Source organism: Arachis stenosperma, chromosome 6 (genome assembly GCF_014773155.1).
Source record: "Arachis stenosperma cultivar V10309 chromosome 6, arast.V10309.gnm1.PFL2, whole genome shotgun sequence".
NCBI lineage: Eukaryota > Viridiplantae > Streptophyta > Magnoliopsida > Fabales > Fabaceae > Arachis > Arachis stenosperma.
Window position 1 is genome coordinate 75,947,698 of NC_080382.1, and position 14,101 is coordinate 75,961,798.

The window sequence follows — 14,101 nt, forward strand, 5'->3', positions numbered from 1 at the left end:
CCGGCCTTGGATGCCATAAATGGTTATGGAAACGAAAAAGCAACGCTTTTACCACACCAAACTTAAAAGGTTTGCTCGTCCTCGAGCAAAAGAAGAAAGAAGAGAGTAGAGAAGAAGAAATGGGAGAAGGGAATGGCTTAGTGTATTCGGCCAAAGAAGGGGAGAAGTGGTTTAGGTTGTATGAAAATGAAGAAGTGAAGAAGGGTATTTATAGGAGAGAGGGGAGATGGAGTTCGGCCATGTATGGGTGGGTTTGGGAGGGAAAGTGGTTTGAATTTGAAGGGTGAGGTTGGTGGGGATTTATGAAGGATGGATGTGAGTGGTGAAGAGAAAGATGGGATTGATAGGTGAAGGGTTTTTGGGGAAGAGGTATTGAGGTGATTGGTGAATGGGGAAGAAGAGAGAGGGTGGTGGTGGGGTAGTGGGGTCCTGTGGGGTCCACAGATCCTGTGGTGTCAAGGAAAAGTCATCCCTGCACCAAATATTGCTCAAAATCACGTTTTGAGATTTTGGCGTTAAACGCCGGGCTGGTGCCCATTCCTGGCGTTTAACGCCAGGTTCTTGCCCTTTTCTGGCGTTTAACGCCAGTCTGGTGCCCCTTTCTGGCGTTAAACGCCCAACTGCTTTTTCTGGCGTTTAACGCCAGTCTGGTGCCCCTTTTGGCGTTAAACGCCCAACTGCTAGGCTTACTGGCGTTTGAACGCCAGCAACATCTTTCCTCCAGGGTGTGCTGTTTTTTTCATGTTTTTCATTTTGTTTTTCTTTTTTTTCATTGATTTTGTAACTTCTTATGATCATCAACCTACAAAAAACATAAAATACAAAAGAAAATATATAAAATATAATCATTGGGTTGCCTCCCAACAAGCGCTTCTTTAATGTCAGTAGCTTGACAGAGGCTCTCATTGAGCCTTACAAATGATCAGAGCAATGTGGAACCTCCCAACACCAAACTTAGAGTTGAATGTGGGGTTCAACACCAAACTTAGAGTTTGGTTGTGGCCTCCCAACACCAAACTTAGAGTTTGACTTTGGGGGCTCTATTTGTCTCTGATTTGAGGGAAGCTCTTCAAGCTTCATCTCCATGGGTGACAGAGGGATATCCTTGAGCCTTAACACAAAGGATTCTTCATTCACTGAATGATTAGTTCACCTCTATCAACATCAATCACAGCCTTTGCTGTGGCTAGGAAGGGTCTGCCAAGGATGATGGATTCATCCATGCACTTCCCAGTCTCTAGGACTATGAAATCAGTAGGGATGTAATGGTCTTCAACTTTACCAAAACATTCTCTACAAGTCCATGAGCTTGTTTTCTGAGTTGTCTGCCATCTCCAATGAGATTCTTGCAGCTTGTACCTCAAAGATCCCTAGCTTCTCCATACAGAGAGAGGCATGAGGTTCACACTTGACCCTAAGTCACACAGGGCCTTCTTGAAGGTCATGGTGCCTATGGTATAAGGTATGGAAAACTTCCCAGGATCTTGTCTCTTTGAGGTAATTTCTGCCTAGACAAGTCATCAGTTCTTTGGGAGCAAGGGAGATTCATCTTCCCAAGTCTCATTTCCAAATAACTTGTCATTTAGCTTCATGATTGCTCCAAGATATTTAGCAACTTGTTTTCAGTGACATACTCATCCTCTTCAGAGGAGGAATACTCATCAGAGCTCATGAAAGGCAGAAGTAAGTCCAATGGAATCTCTATGGTCTCATTTTGAGCCTCAGATTCCATGGTTCCTCATTGGGGAACTCAGAGGAGGTTGGTGCACGCCCATTGAGGTTTTCCTCAATTCGGCCATGGTTATGGCTTTGCACTCTCCTTTTGGATTTTCTTCTGTACTTGGGAGAGTGCTAGGAGGGAGTTCAGTAACTTTCTTGCTCAGCTGACCCACTTGTCCTTCCAAATTTCTGATGGAGGACCTTGTTCATTCATGAAACTTTGAGTGGTTTTGATTAGATCAGAGACCATGGTTGCTAAGTTAGAGGTATTCTGCTTAGAACTCTCTGTCTGTTGCTGAGAAGATGATGGAAAAGGCTTGTTATTGCCAAGCCTGTTTCTTCCACCATTATTATTATTGAAACCTTGTTGAGGTCTCTCTTGATTCTTCCATGAGAAATTTGGGTGATTTCTCCATGAAGAATTGTAGGTGTTTCCATAGGGTTCTCCTAGGTAATTCACTCTTCCATTGAAGGGTTCTCAGGATCATAAGCTTCTTCCTCAGATGAAGCTTAGTACTGCCAGGTGCATTTTGCATTCCAGACAGACTTTGAGAAATCAAATTGACTTGTGAGTCAATATCTTGTTCTGAGCCAGTATGGCATTCAGAGTATCAATCTCAAGAACTCCTTTCTTCGACTAGTCCCATTGTTCACAGGATTCCTTTCAGAAGGTGTACATGAATTGGTTATTTGCAACCATTTCAATCAGCTCTTGAGCTTCTGTAGGCGTCTTCTTCAAATGAAGAGATCCTCCAGCAGAGCTATCCAAAGACATCTTGGATAGTTCAGAGAGACCATCATAGAAGATACCTATGATGCTCCATTCAGAAAGCATGTCTGAAGGACATCTTCTGATTAATTGTTTGTATCTTTCCCAAGCTTCATAGAGGGATTCTCCATCCTTCTGTCTGAAGGTTTGGACTTCCACTCTAAGCTTACTCCATTTTTGAGGTGGAAAGAACTTTGCCAAGAAGGCATTGACTAGCTTTTCCAAGAGTCCAGGCTATCTTTAGGTTGTGAGTCCAACCATATTCTAGCTCTGTCTCTTACAGCAAAAGGGAATAGCATCAGTCTGTAGACCTCAGGGTCAACCCCATTAGTCTTGACTGTGTCACAGATTTGCAAGAACTCAGCTAAAAACTGATGAGGATCTTCCATTGGAAGTCTATGGAATTTGCAATTCTGTTGCATTAGAGAAACTAATTGAGGCTTAAGCTCAAAGTTGTTTGCTCCAATGGCAGGGATAGAGATGCTTTCCCATAGAAGTTGGGAGTAGGTGCAGTAAAGTCACCCAGCACCTTCCTTGCATTGTTGGCATTGTTGTTGTTTTCGGCTGCCATGTGTTCTTCTTCTTTGAAGAATTCGGTCAGGTCCTCTAAAGAGAGTTGTGCTTTGGCTTCTCTTAGCTTTCGCTTCAAGGTTTTCTCAGGTTCAGGGTCAGCTTCAACAAGAATGCCTTTGTCTCTGCTCCTGCTCATATGAAAGAGAAGAGAAAAAGAAAATGTGGAATCCTCTATGTCACAGTGTAGAGATTCCTTGAGGTGTCAGAGGAAAAGAAAAGTAGAAGAAGGAAGTAGAAGAATTCGAACTTAATTAGATAGAGTTTGAATTGTGCATTAAGAAGGAGTAGTACTCCATAAATAGAAGGATGTGGGAGGAGAGGAAGAAGATTTTCGAAAATTCAATTAAAAAGATTTTGAAAACATTTGAAAAACACTAATTGATTTTCGAAAATAAAAGTAAGAAAGAAATCAAGTGATTTTTGAAAAAGGATTTGAAATTAGAAAAAAAAAAGATTTGATTGAAAACTATTTTGAAAAAGATGAGGTTAAGAAGATATGATTAGTTTTTAAAGAGATGTGATTGAGAAGATATGATTTGAAAACAATTTTAAAAGATATGTTTTGAAAACAATTTTAAAGGATTTGATTTTGAAAATTAGTGACTTGCCTAACAAGAAAAGATATGATTCAAACATTAAACCTTCTCAACAGAAAAGGCAACAAATTTGAGATGTTCAATCAAATCATTAATTGTTAGTAAGTATCTTTGAAAAAAAGAAATTGATTTTGAAAACATTTGATTGAAAAGATATGATTTGAAAAAGATTTGATTTTGAAAAACTTTGAAAACTTGAAAAAATATTTGATTTGAAAAACAAAATCTTCCCCCTAGCACCATCCTGGCGTTAAACGCCCAGAATGGTATGCATTCTGGCGTTTAACGCCCAAAATGCACCCTTTTTGGGCGTTAAACGCCCAACCAGGTACCCTGGCTGGCGTTTAAACGCCAGTCTGTCTTCTTCACTGGGCATTTTTGAATGCCCAGCTTTTTCTGTATAATTCCTCTGCAGTATGTTCTGAATCTTCAATTCTTTGTATTATTGACTTGAAAAGACAAATTAAAAATTTTTGGATTTTTTATAATCAAAATGCAACAAGAATCAAATAACAATGCATGCAAGACACCAAACTTAGCAGTTTGTACTACTGACACTATATGAGACGCATAAACACTCAAGCCAAAAGAATTCAAAGATCAGAGTAAGAAATCATCAAGAATTACTTGAAGATCCTTAAGACACATGAATGAATGCATGCTATTGACACCAAACTTAAGATGAGACACTAAACTTAAGCAAGAAACATCAAATATTTTGGTTTTTATGATTTTGTGAATTTTTTTGTGTTTTTTTTTTCGAAAATTAAGTGGAAAAAGATATCAAAATTCTTAATGAGAATTCCAGGAATCAGTGCAATGCTAGTCTAAGACTCCGGTCCAGGAATTAGACATGGCTTCACAGCCAGCCAAGCTTTCAAAGAAAGCTTCGGTCCAAAACACTAGACATGGCCAAAGGCAAGCCAAGCCTTAGCAGATCACTGCTCCAAAAGCAAGATTGATAAAAATCATCAAGCTCTTGTGATGATAAGTTGAAACCTCGGTCCAATGAAATTAAACATGGCTTCTCAGCCAGCCAGATTTCAACAAATCATCATGAAACTCTAGGATTCACCTTCAAGAATTTCGAAAGAAAAAAAAAATACCTAATCTAAGCAACAAGATGAACCGTCAGTTGTCCATACACGAACAATCCCCGGCAACGGCGCCAAAAACTTGGTGCACGAAATTGTGATCACTACTTTGTCCATATTCAAATAATCCCCGGTAATGGCTCCAAAGACTTGGTGCTCAATACCATGGCATAAACACAACTTCGCACAACTAACCAGCAAGTGCACTGGGTCGTCCAAGTAATACCTTACGTGAGTAAGGGTCGATCCCACGGAGATTGTTGCTATGAAGCAAGCTATGGTCATCTTGTAAATCTTAGTCAGGCAGACTCAAATGTATGATGGTGATGAACGAAAATAACATAAAAGGTAAAGATAGAGATACTTATGTAATTCATTGGTAGGAACTTCAGATAAGCTCATGAAGATGCTTTCCCTTCCGTTTCTCTGCTTTCCTACTGTCTTCATCCAATCCTTCTTACTCCTTTCCATGGCAAGCTCGTGTAGGGTTTCACCATTGTCAGTGGCTACCTCCCATCCTCTCAGTGAAAGCGATTGGCATATGCCCTGTCACGGCATAGCGGAATTCAGCTGTCGGTTCTCGGTCAGGCCGGAATAATATCCATTGATACTTTTGCGTCTGTCACTAACGCCCCGCCTGCTAGGAGTTTGAAGCACGTCACAGTCATTCAATCATTGAATCCTACTCAGAATACCACAGACAAGGTTAGACCTTCCGGATTCTCTTGAATGCCGCCATCAGGTCCTGCCTATACCACGAAGACTCTGATCTCACGGAATTGAATAGAAGAACAATAGTAATTGCATTAATACTCGAGGTACAGCAGAGCTCCACACCTTAATCTATGGTGTGTAGAAACTCCACCGTTGAAAATACATAAGAACAAAGTCTAGGCATGGCCGAATGGCCAGCCTCCCAAAGAGGGTTCAATCCTCAAAACATGATCAAAAGATCCTATTTATAGAAAACTAGTAGCCTAGGGTGTACAGAGATGAGTAAATGACATAAAAATCCACTTCCGGGCCCACTTGGTGTGTGCTTGGGCTGAGCAATGAAGCATTTTCGTGTAGAGACTCTCCTTGGAGTTAAACGCCGGCTTTTATGCCAGTTTGGGCGTTTAACTCCCATTTAGGTGCCAGTTCCGGCGTTTAACGCTGGAATTTCTTGAGGTGACTTTGAACGCCGGTTTGGGCCATCAAATCTTGGGCAAAGTATGGACTATCATATATTGCTGGAAAGCCCAGGATGTCTACTTTCCAACGCCGTTGAGAGCGCGCCAATTGGGCTTCTGTAGCTCCAGAAAACCACTTCGAGTGCAGGGAGGTCAGAATCCAACAGCATCTGCAGTCCTTTTTAGTCTCTGGATCAGATTTTTGCTCAGATCCCTCAATTTCAGCCAGAAAATACCTGAAATCACAGAAAAACACACAAACTCATAGTAAAGTCCAGAAAAGTGAATTTTAATTAAAAACTAATAAAAATATACCAAAAACTAACTAAAAGATACTAAAAACATACTAAAAATAATGCCAAAAAGCGTACAAATTATCCGCTCATCAGACAGCCTCTGCGTTCTACTCGCAGAAAATATTCTCTTGGGAACTGAAACTTGCTGCAGGTATCCTAGTTTCCCTACAGAAGCTCTTGTGAACGGAAAATTGCTGTAGGTATCCTAGTTTCCCTACAGAAGCTCTTGGGTTGCCTCAAGCAACAGATCATCACATAATCATTCTCATTATCATCATTCATCATCATTCTCATTAATCATCATCATTTTCACATTCTTATGCAGTACCTCTTTCTTTCACTGTTCAATCATTCTGTACAAACTTTACATCTTTCACTTTTACAACATCTTAATTCAAACCATCTTTATCAAATTACTCTTTTCTCTTGATCTCTTTTCTCTATTCTGGTTACTCTGTTCTCTGTATCTCTTTACTCTGCTCTGGTTACTCTTTTCTCTGCTTAACGTACGTATTTAAAGCTTATGTAAATCTCGGTATGAATAGTTTGCCTGTCCCAAGTATAGGTTCATTAAGTCTATACTGAAACAGTTTAACTTTTCATACAATACCTAACCCTAGTCGCAACTCAAGGACTAACTATGTTGCCCTAGTTCGTTCACTAATGTCTGTCTGCTTTTCTCTCATTAAAACTTTACAGACTTTCTAGAGCAGGATCCTCTTCGCAGAACCATCATCAACAAACTACGTTAAGGTACTCTTACTTCCATCTGAAGGGGGAAGGGAGAGAGAAGGGGTAAGAACTGGGGATTTCTTAGTAGGGTCGGGGTTATTAGTTATATTCATTTATTTGGGGTCGATTAGCAGGCAAATAATAGAATATAGCGAAGCAGTAACCAAAAGGTAAAGATAGAAAGAGAAAGTAGAGGCAATAAAAAGCAGAACACAAACAAAAGAATACAAGAAAATAAAACATAGAAATAGCATACAAGCAGACAAACACAAAGAAATAGATCACACACAGAAAGGAATGCAACAGAGAATGATGCGCAGACAAGAGTGATGCATGTCTAGTCCTAGTACAGGCCATGAGCTCATGTGTCGGTTAGCACCTGCATTCCGACATTTATCCGGTCACGAGTTCCCGATTTCCCGGATACGTTTCCGTTCAAATAAATGCGCATATAATTATTAGCAGCTCTATTGAGACAGCCTCTGCGTTCTACTCGCAGGAAATATTCTCTTGGGAACTGAAACTTGCTGCAGGTATCCTAGTTTCCCTACAGAAGCTCTTGTGAACGGAAAATTGCTGTAGGTATCCTAGTTTCCTACAGAAGCTCTTGGGTTGCCTCAAGCAACAGATCATCACATAATCATTCATTATCATCATTCATCATCATTCTCATTAATCATCATCATTTTCACATTCTTATGCAGTACCTCTTCTTTCTCTGTTCAATCATTCTGTACAAACTTTACATCTTTCACTTTTACAACATCTTAATTCAAACCATCTTTATCAAATTACTCTTTCTCTTGATCTCTTTTCTCTATTCTGGTTACTCTGTTCTCTGTACTCTTTACTCTGCTGGTTACTCTTTTCTCTGCTTAACGTACGTATTTAAAGCTTCTGTAAATCTCGGTGTGAATAGTTTGCCTGTCCCAAGTATAGGTTCATTAAGTCTATACTGAAATAGTTTAACTTTCATACAATACCTAACCCTAGTCGCAACTCAAGGACTAACTATGTTGCCCTAGTTCGTTCACTAATGTCTGTCTGCTTTTCTGTCATTAAAACTTTACAGACTTTTCCTTCAATTTTTATCTTTTCTTCAACTTTTTATCTTTATTTATCTTTGCCTCACTAATAGTTCTTACCACTCCCTAAGTGTTTTATGAAGGTAATTATGAGATTCTGCACTTAAAGTTGTCTTTCTAAAGCTTTTACAGAAAACTGCCTTTTTCGCATTATTTATTTTTATTAAAATATTATTTTAATTAAATATTATTATTTAATATTTTATTATTATTATTATTTTATATTAAATTTTCGAAAATTAACTTACCTTTTACTTTTAACCTTTAAAATTCACTTTTTACCACCCGTAACTTTTAATATTTCTACTTTAACCACCCTAACTTTCAGAAATTACCAAATAACCCCTTAAACACCAAAATTACTTCCTTGCCCTTTCTAAGATCTAAAAGGTGTTCTTCAATGTTCTTCACCACACTCAAAGTGTTCTTCATGTTCTTCATATTCTTCAAATTCTTTCTCTGTTTTTACCCGTTTTTCAGTCTTTCAGCAACCGATTTTTACCAAAATTCAAAATAAATTCCCAGCCACTAAAACCCCATCTTTTTCACATGATTTCAACACAAATTGAACCCCAATTTAAGCTCTAGGGTTTCGTTTTCCAGCAGCCATAAGAACACACATTCATAGCTTGAATTTCATCAAATTTCATCAAATTTTCACCAAAATTTCAACTAGAATTACTCATACAAACAATCAATTTCAAGCACAGCCAAACCATGTCATAATCACACAACCCAAACACAATCAATCAAGATTAAATTCGTCAAATCCTACCTTGATTTGCTGCTCCAAATCCGGTTACTCTTTGAAGTGTTCTTAAAGCACTTTTTCCTCCTAAAACACATCAAGAACAACTTTAAATCCAAAAACTCCCAACTGACCAAATCTCACTCAGCATGTTAGGAAGGTATTTCTCACCTTAGAGTTGCTGGAAATTAACGTTACTTGGCCCTCAAGTCAAGTTAAGCATGATTCCTAAGAAAAAACATCAAGAAAACACATGTTTACATGGTTTTCCTTGAAAACCGAATTGAAAAGGGAGGGAGACAGCCATCTCACCTTATTTCCAGCCTTGATAAGTCACATGGTTATGTAGAGGAAGAAGAGAGGATCATTTTGGTGAAATCGGAGTTTTGATTTGAGTTTTAGTTCAGAAGAAATCAAGCTTTGAAGATTTATGAACCAAGAACTTTCTCTCCTTTTTCTCTTGGTGATTTTCGGCCATAATGAGCAAATGAGGCAGCCTTGGGGGTTTTGGGGGTGTAGGGTGAGTTGTGATTGGTTGGCTTGGAGGTGGATTAAAATAATATTAAAATATCTCTGGTGTACAACTACTAAAACTAGGTGTATCGGAACACTCGTAAAAACATCTCTAAAAATTATTTTCTGAGCTACTAGCATAAATGACACTAGTAACATATTTATTATGAGAATAGAACATGTATAATGAGGCCTTAGCATTGCTTAAGTCATCAGAGAGTGCTGGTGCTAAGCTGCACCAGTAAACCGTAAACCCGGTTAAACTGATTTTCTGTTTTTAACTAAAACAGACCAGGTAACCTTATAATATCATTCAAGCATTTTCTAAATAATATAATGATATATTATACTATTATCTTTCTTCTCTCATGAATCGAGTCCGGTTCGTCAAACTGAGCCTATTTACGAAAACTAGAATCAAAACTCCTAACCGATACGGTTCAAAAACTAAGTTCTTCGCGATTGCGTTATTGAGCTTGCCTCAGAAGAGGTTCTAGCTTAAGGATGACATAATGACAATGAGGATTGAGATACTTGATGATATATCAAAGGTTCTCCTTTTACCGATCCTCCGGAGTTCTCCGTATCTTTAGAAAAGATCTCACGTACTCGAAAATTAGGGTTGTTACATTCTACCCTCCTAAAAGAAAATTTTGCCCTCAAAATTTCAGTTACCTAGGAATAGATGCGGGTAATTAGCTTTCATCTTATCTTCCAGTTCCCAAGTGTGCTCTTCTTCTCCCCTTGGTTCTCATGTTACTTTGACTAAGCAAACAGTCTTGCCTCTTAGCTGCTTATCACCTCTTTCTACGATCTGAACTGGTGATGCTTGATATCTACTTTAACCACCCTAACTTTCAGAAATTACCAAATAACCCCTTAAACACCAAAATAATTACTTCCTTGCCCTTTCTAAGATCTAAAAGGTGTTCTTCAATGTTCTTCACTACACTCAAAGTGTTCTTCATGTTCTTCATATATTCTTCAAATTCTTTCTCTGTTTTTACCCGTTTTTCAGTCTTTTCAGCAACCGATTTTTACCAAAATTCAAAATAAATTCCCAGCCACTAAAACCCCATCTATTATATCATCAAGAATCTCAATCCTCATTATCATTATGTCATCCTTAAGCTAGAACCTCCTTTGAGGCAAGCTCGATAATGCAATCGCGAAGAACCTAGTTTTTGAACCGTATCGATTGGCAGTTTTGATTCTGATTCTCGTAAATAGTCTTTGTTTGACGAACCGGACTCGATTCATGAGAGGATAGAGATAATAGTATAATATTATCATTATATTAGTATTAGAAAATGGTTGAATGATATTATAAGGTTACCTGGTCTGTTTTTGTTAAAAACAGAAAATCGGTTTAACCGGGTTTACGGTTTACTGGTGCAGCTTAGCACCAGCACTCTCTGATGACTTTAGCAATGCTAAGGCCTCATTATTCATGTTTTATTCTCATAATAAATATGTTACTAGTGTCATTTATGCTAGTAGCTCAGAAAATAATTTTTAGAGATGTTTTTGCAAAGTGTTCCGATACACCTAGTTTAGTAGTTATACACCTGAGATATTTTAATATTATTTTAATCCACCTCCAAGCCAACCAATCACAACTCACCCTACACCCCCAAAACCCCCAAGGCTGGCTCATTTTCACTTTGTGGCCGAAAATAGGTAGAGAGAAAAAGAGAGAAAAGTTTTTAGTTCCAAATCTTCAAAGCTTGATTCCTGCTGAACTAAAACTCAAATCAAAATTCCAATCGATCAAAATGATCCTCTCTTCTTTCTCTACATGATCATATGACTTATCAAGGCTGGGATCAAGGTGAGTGGCGCACCATCTCTCTTTGATTCGGTTTCAAGGAAACATGGTTAAATATGTGTTTCTTGGTGTGATTTAGGAAGAAAAAGTGCTTAAGGACCACCTGAAAGTTTGATTGAATTAAGAGCAGCAAAACCAGGTAGGGTGTCACGAAATTAATCTTGATTATTTGTGTTTGAGATGTGTGAACGTTGTATTATTTGGCTGTGCTAAAAATTGGTTGCATATATGATTGATTCTTGGTGAAAATTTGGTGAAATTTTGATGAAATTTGATGAAATGCAAGCTTTATGTTCATGTTCTTGGAGCAGCTGGAAAAACGAAACCCTAGGCTTAAATTGAGGTTCAATTTTTGAAGAAATCATGTAGAAAAGATGGGGTTTTAGTGGCTGCTAATTTATTATGAATTATAGTAAAAATCGGTTGCTGAAAAGACTGAAAAACGGGTAAAAACAGAGAAAGAATTTGAAGAATATATGAAGAACATGAAGAACACTTTGAGTGTGGTGAAGAACATTGAAGAACACCTTTTAGATCTTAGAAAGGGCAAGGAAGTAATTATTTTGGTGTTTTAGGGGTTGTTTGGTAATTTCTGAAAGTTAGGGTGGTAAAAGTAGAAATATTAAAAGTTACGGGTGGTAAAAAGTGAATTTTAAAGGTTAAAAGTAAAAGTGAGTTAATTTTCGAAAATTTAATAATAAAATAATAAATAATAATAAAATATTAAATAATAATATTTAATTAAAAATAATATTTTAATAAAAATAATAAAATAATGCAGAAAAGGCAGTTTTCTGTAAAAGCTTTAGAAAGACAATTTTAAGCGCAGAATCTCATAATTACCTTCATAAAACACTTAGGGAGTGGTAAGAACATATTAGTGAGGCAAAGATAAATAAAAGATAAAAAGTTGAAGAAAAGATAAAAATCGAAGAAAAAGTCTGTAAAGTTTTAATGACAGAAAAGCAGACAGACATTAGTGAACGAACTAGGGCAACATAGTTAGTCCTTGAGTTGCGACTAGGGTTAGGTATTGTATGAAAAGTTAAACTGTTTCAGTATAGACTTAATGAACCTATACTTGGGGCAGAATAACTATTCATACCGAGATTTACATAAGCTTTAAATACGTACGTTAAGCAGAGAAAAGAGTAACCAGAGCAGAGTAAAGAGATACAGAGAACAGAGTAACCAGAATAGAGAAAAGAGATCAAGAGAAAAGAGTAATTTGATAAAGATGGTTTGAATTAAGATGTTGTAAAAGTGAAAGATGTAAAGTTTGTACAGAATGATTGAATAGAGAAAGAAAGAGGTACTGCATAAGAATGTGAAAATGATGATGATTAATGAATGATGATGAATGATGATAATGAGAATGATTATGTGATGATCTGTTGCTTGAGGCAACCAAGAGCTTCTGTAGGGAAACTAGGATACCTACAGCAATTTTCGTTCACAAGAGCTTCTGTAGGGAAACTAGGGTACCTACAGCAAGTTTCAGTTCCAAGAGAATATTTCTGCGAGTAGAACGCAGAGGCTGTCTCAATAGAGCTGCTAATAATACATGCGCATTTATTTGAACGGAAAATCGTATCCGGGAAGTCGGGAATTCGTGACCGGATAAATGTCGGGAATGCAGGTGCTAACCGACACATGAGCTCATGGCCTGTGCTAGGACTAGACATGCATCATTCTTGTCTGCGCATCATTCTCTGTTGCATTCCTTTCTGTGTGTGATCTATTTCTTTGTGTTTGTCTGCTTGTATGCTATTTCTATGTTTTATTTTCTTGTATTCTTTGTTTGTGTTTGCTTTCTATTGTCTCTACTTCTCTTTCTGTTTTTATCTTTTGTTTACTGCTTCGCTATATTATGTTATTCGTCTGTTAACCGACCCCAAATAAAAGAACGTAACTAATAACCCCGACCCTACTAAGAACTCCCTAGTTCTTACCCCTTCTCTCTCCCTTCCTCCCCCTCAGATGGAGACGGGCGTGATCTTCTATGAGTTCGAGGACCCTTACGTCTACGAGGATCCAGTACATTACAGTTATTTCATCATGGGATTGGAGCCTCGTATTAGACGATACGCGTTACCTGATCGAGCCTTTCAACATCCTCTGTCTAGCCCGCATTTTGACCCTGATGCTCCTTACGACTTTCCCTTATCATGGTTACATCCTGACGCACCTGTACATCCTTTTCCTGATGACCCCGAGCACCCTATACCAGCTCAACCTTTGAATGAGGTGGAACCTGAGCCTATCGTTCCTGATGAGCCCGAGTTAGCTGGTGACTACGTACCTGTGATACCACCAGAGTGGGACTTTCCCCCTGAGCCGATCCCTGACGCACCTGTACATCCTTTTCCTGATGACCCCGAGCACCCTATACCAGCTCAACCTTTGAATGAGGTGGAACCTGAGCCTATCGTTCCTGATGAGCCCGAGTTAGCTGGTGACTAGTACTGTGATACCACCAGAGGGACTTTCCCCCTGAGCCGATCCCTAACTTTCCACAGCCTGATGAGCCGGCACTACCGGATGATGGGGTAGCTCCTATATACGCGAACGGACCTATGCTCGCGAATGGTTTTGTACATAGTGACAGCAGTGTCTCTAGTGGATCTGAGGGTATAGTTGTAGCTGCGGATGATGAGGAGGAGGAGGAGGATCCTGAGATAGAGAGAGCAGGATGAGGAGATGGACGAGCCTCACGGCGATTCTCCGAACGGCCACGAGTAGAAATAGTATGACTGCGGAAGGGGCATTCTTTTGAGACACTCTAGTCTAACATTATCGGATAGATAGTCTCTCACTTGTGTTAGTACACCCGAGAGCTAGGAGCTATATAGTGGTTAGGCTAGCCTGGGTGCCAGTTTAGCGGCTTTTTGTATGGGCCAGGCCCTGGGAGTGTCGTGTAAATATTAGCTACGTAGGATGACGAGGATGTAAACTGACTTGATCTTGTGTAAACGC

General features: G+C 38.7%; 1 non-coding gene across 1 annotated transcript; it reads left to right on the forward strand.

Annotated features, from left to right (window-relative positions):
• Positions 1–2,548: 2,548 nt before the first annotated feature.
• On the forward strand, positions 2,549–2,656 carry LOC130938268 (small nucleolar RNA R71). The gene has a single exon (XR_009069440.1). It is a non-coding gene; the product is annotated as a small nucleolar RNA R71 (small nucleolar RNA).
• The last annotated feature ends 11,445 nt before the right edge of the window (positions 2,657–14,101 follow it).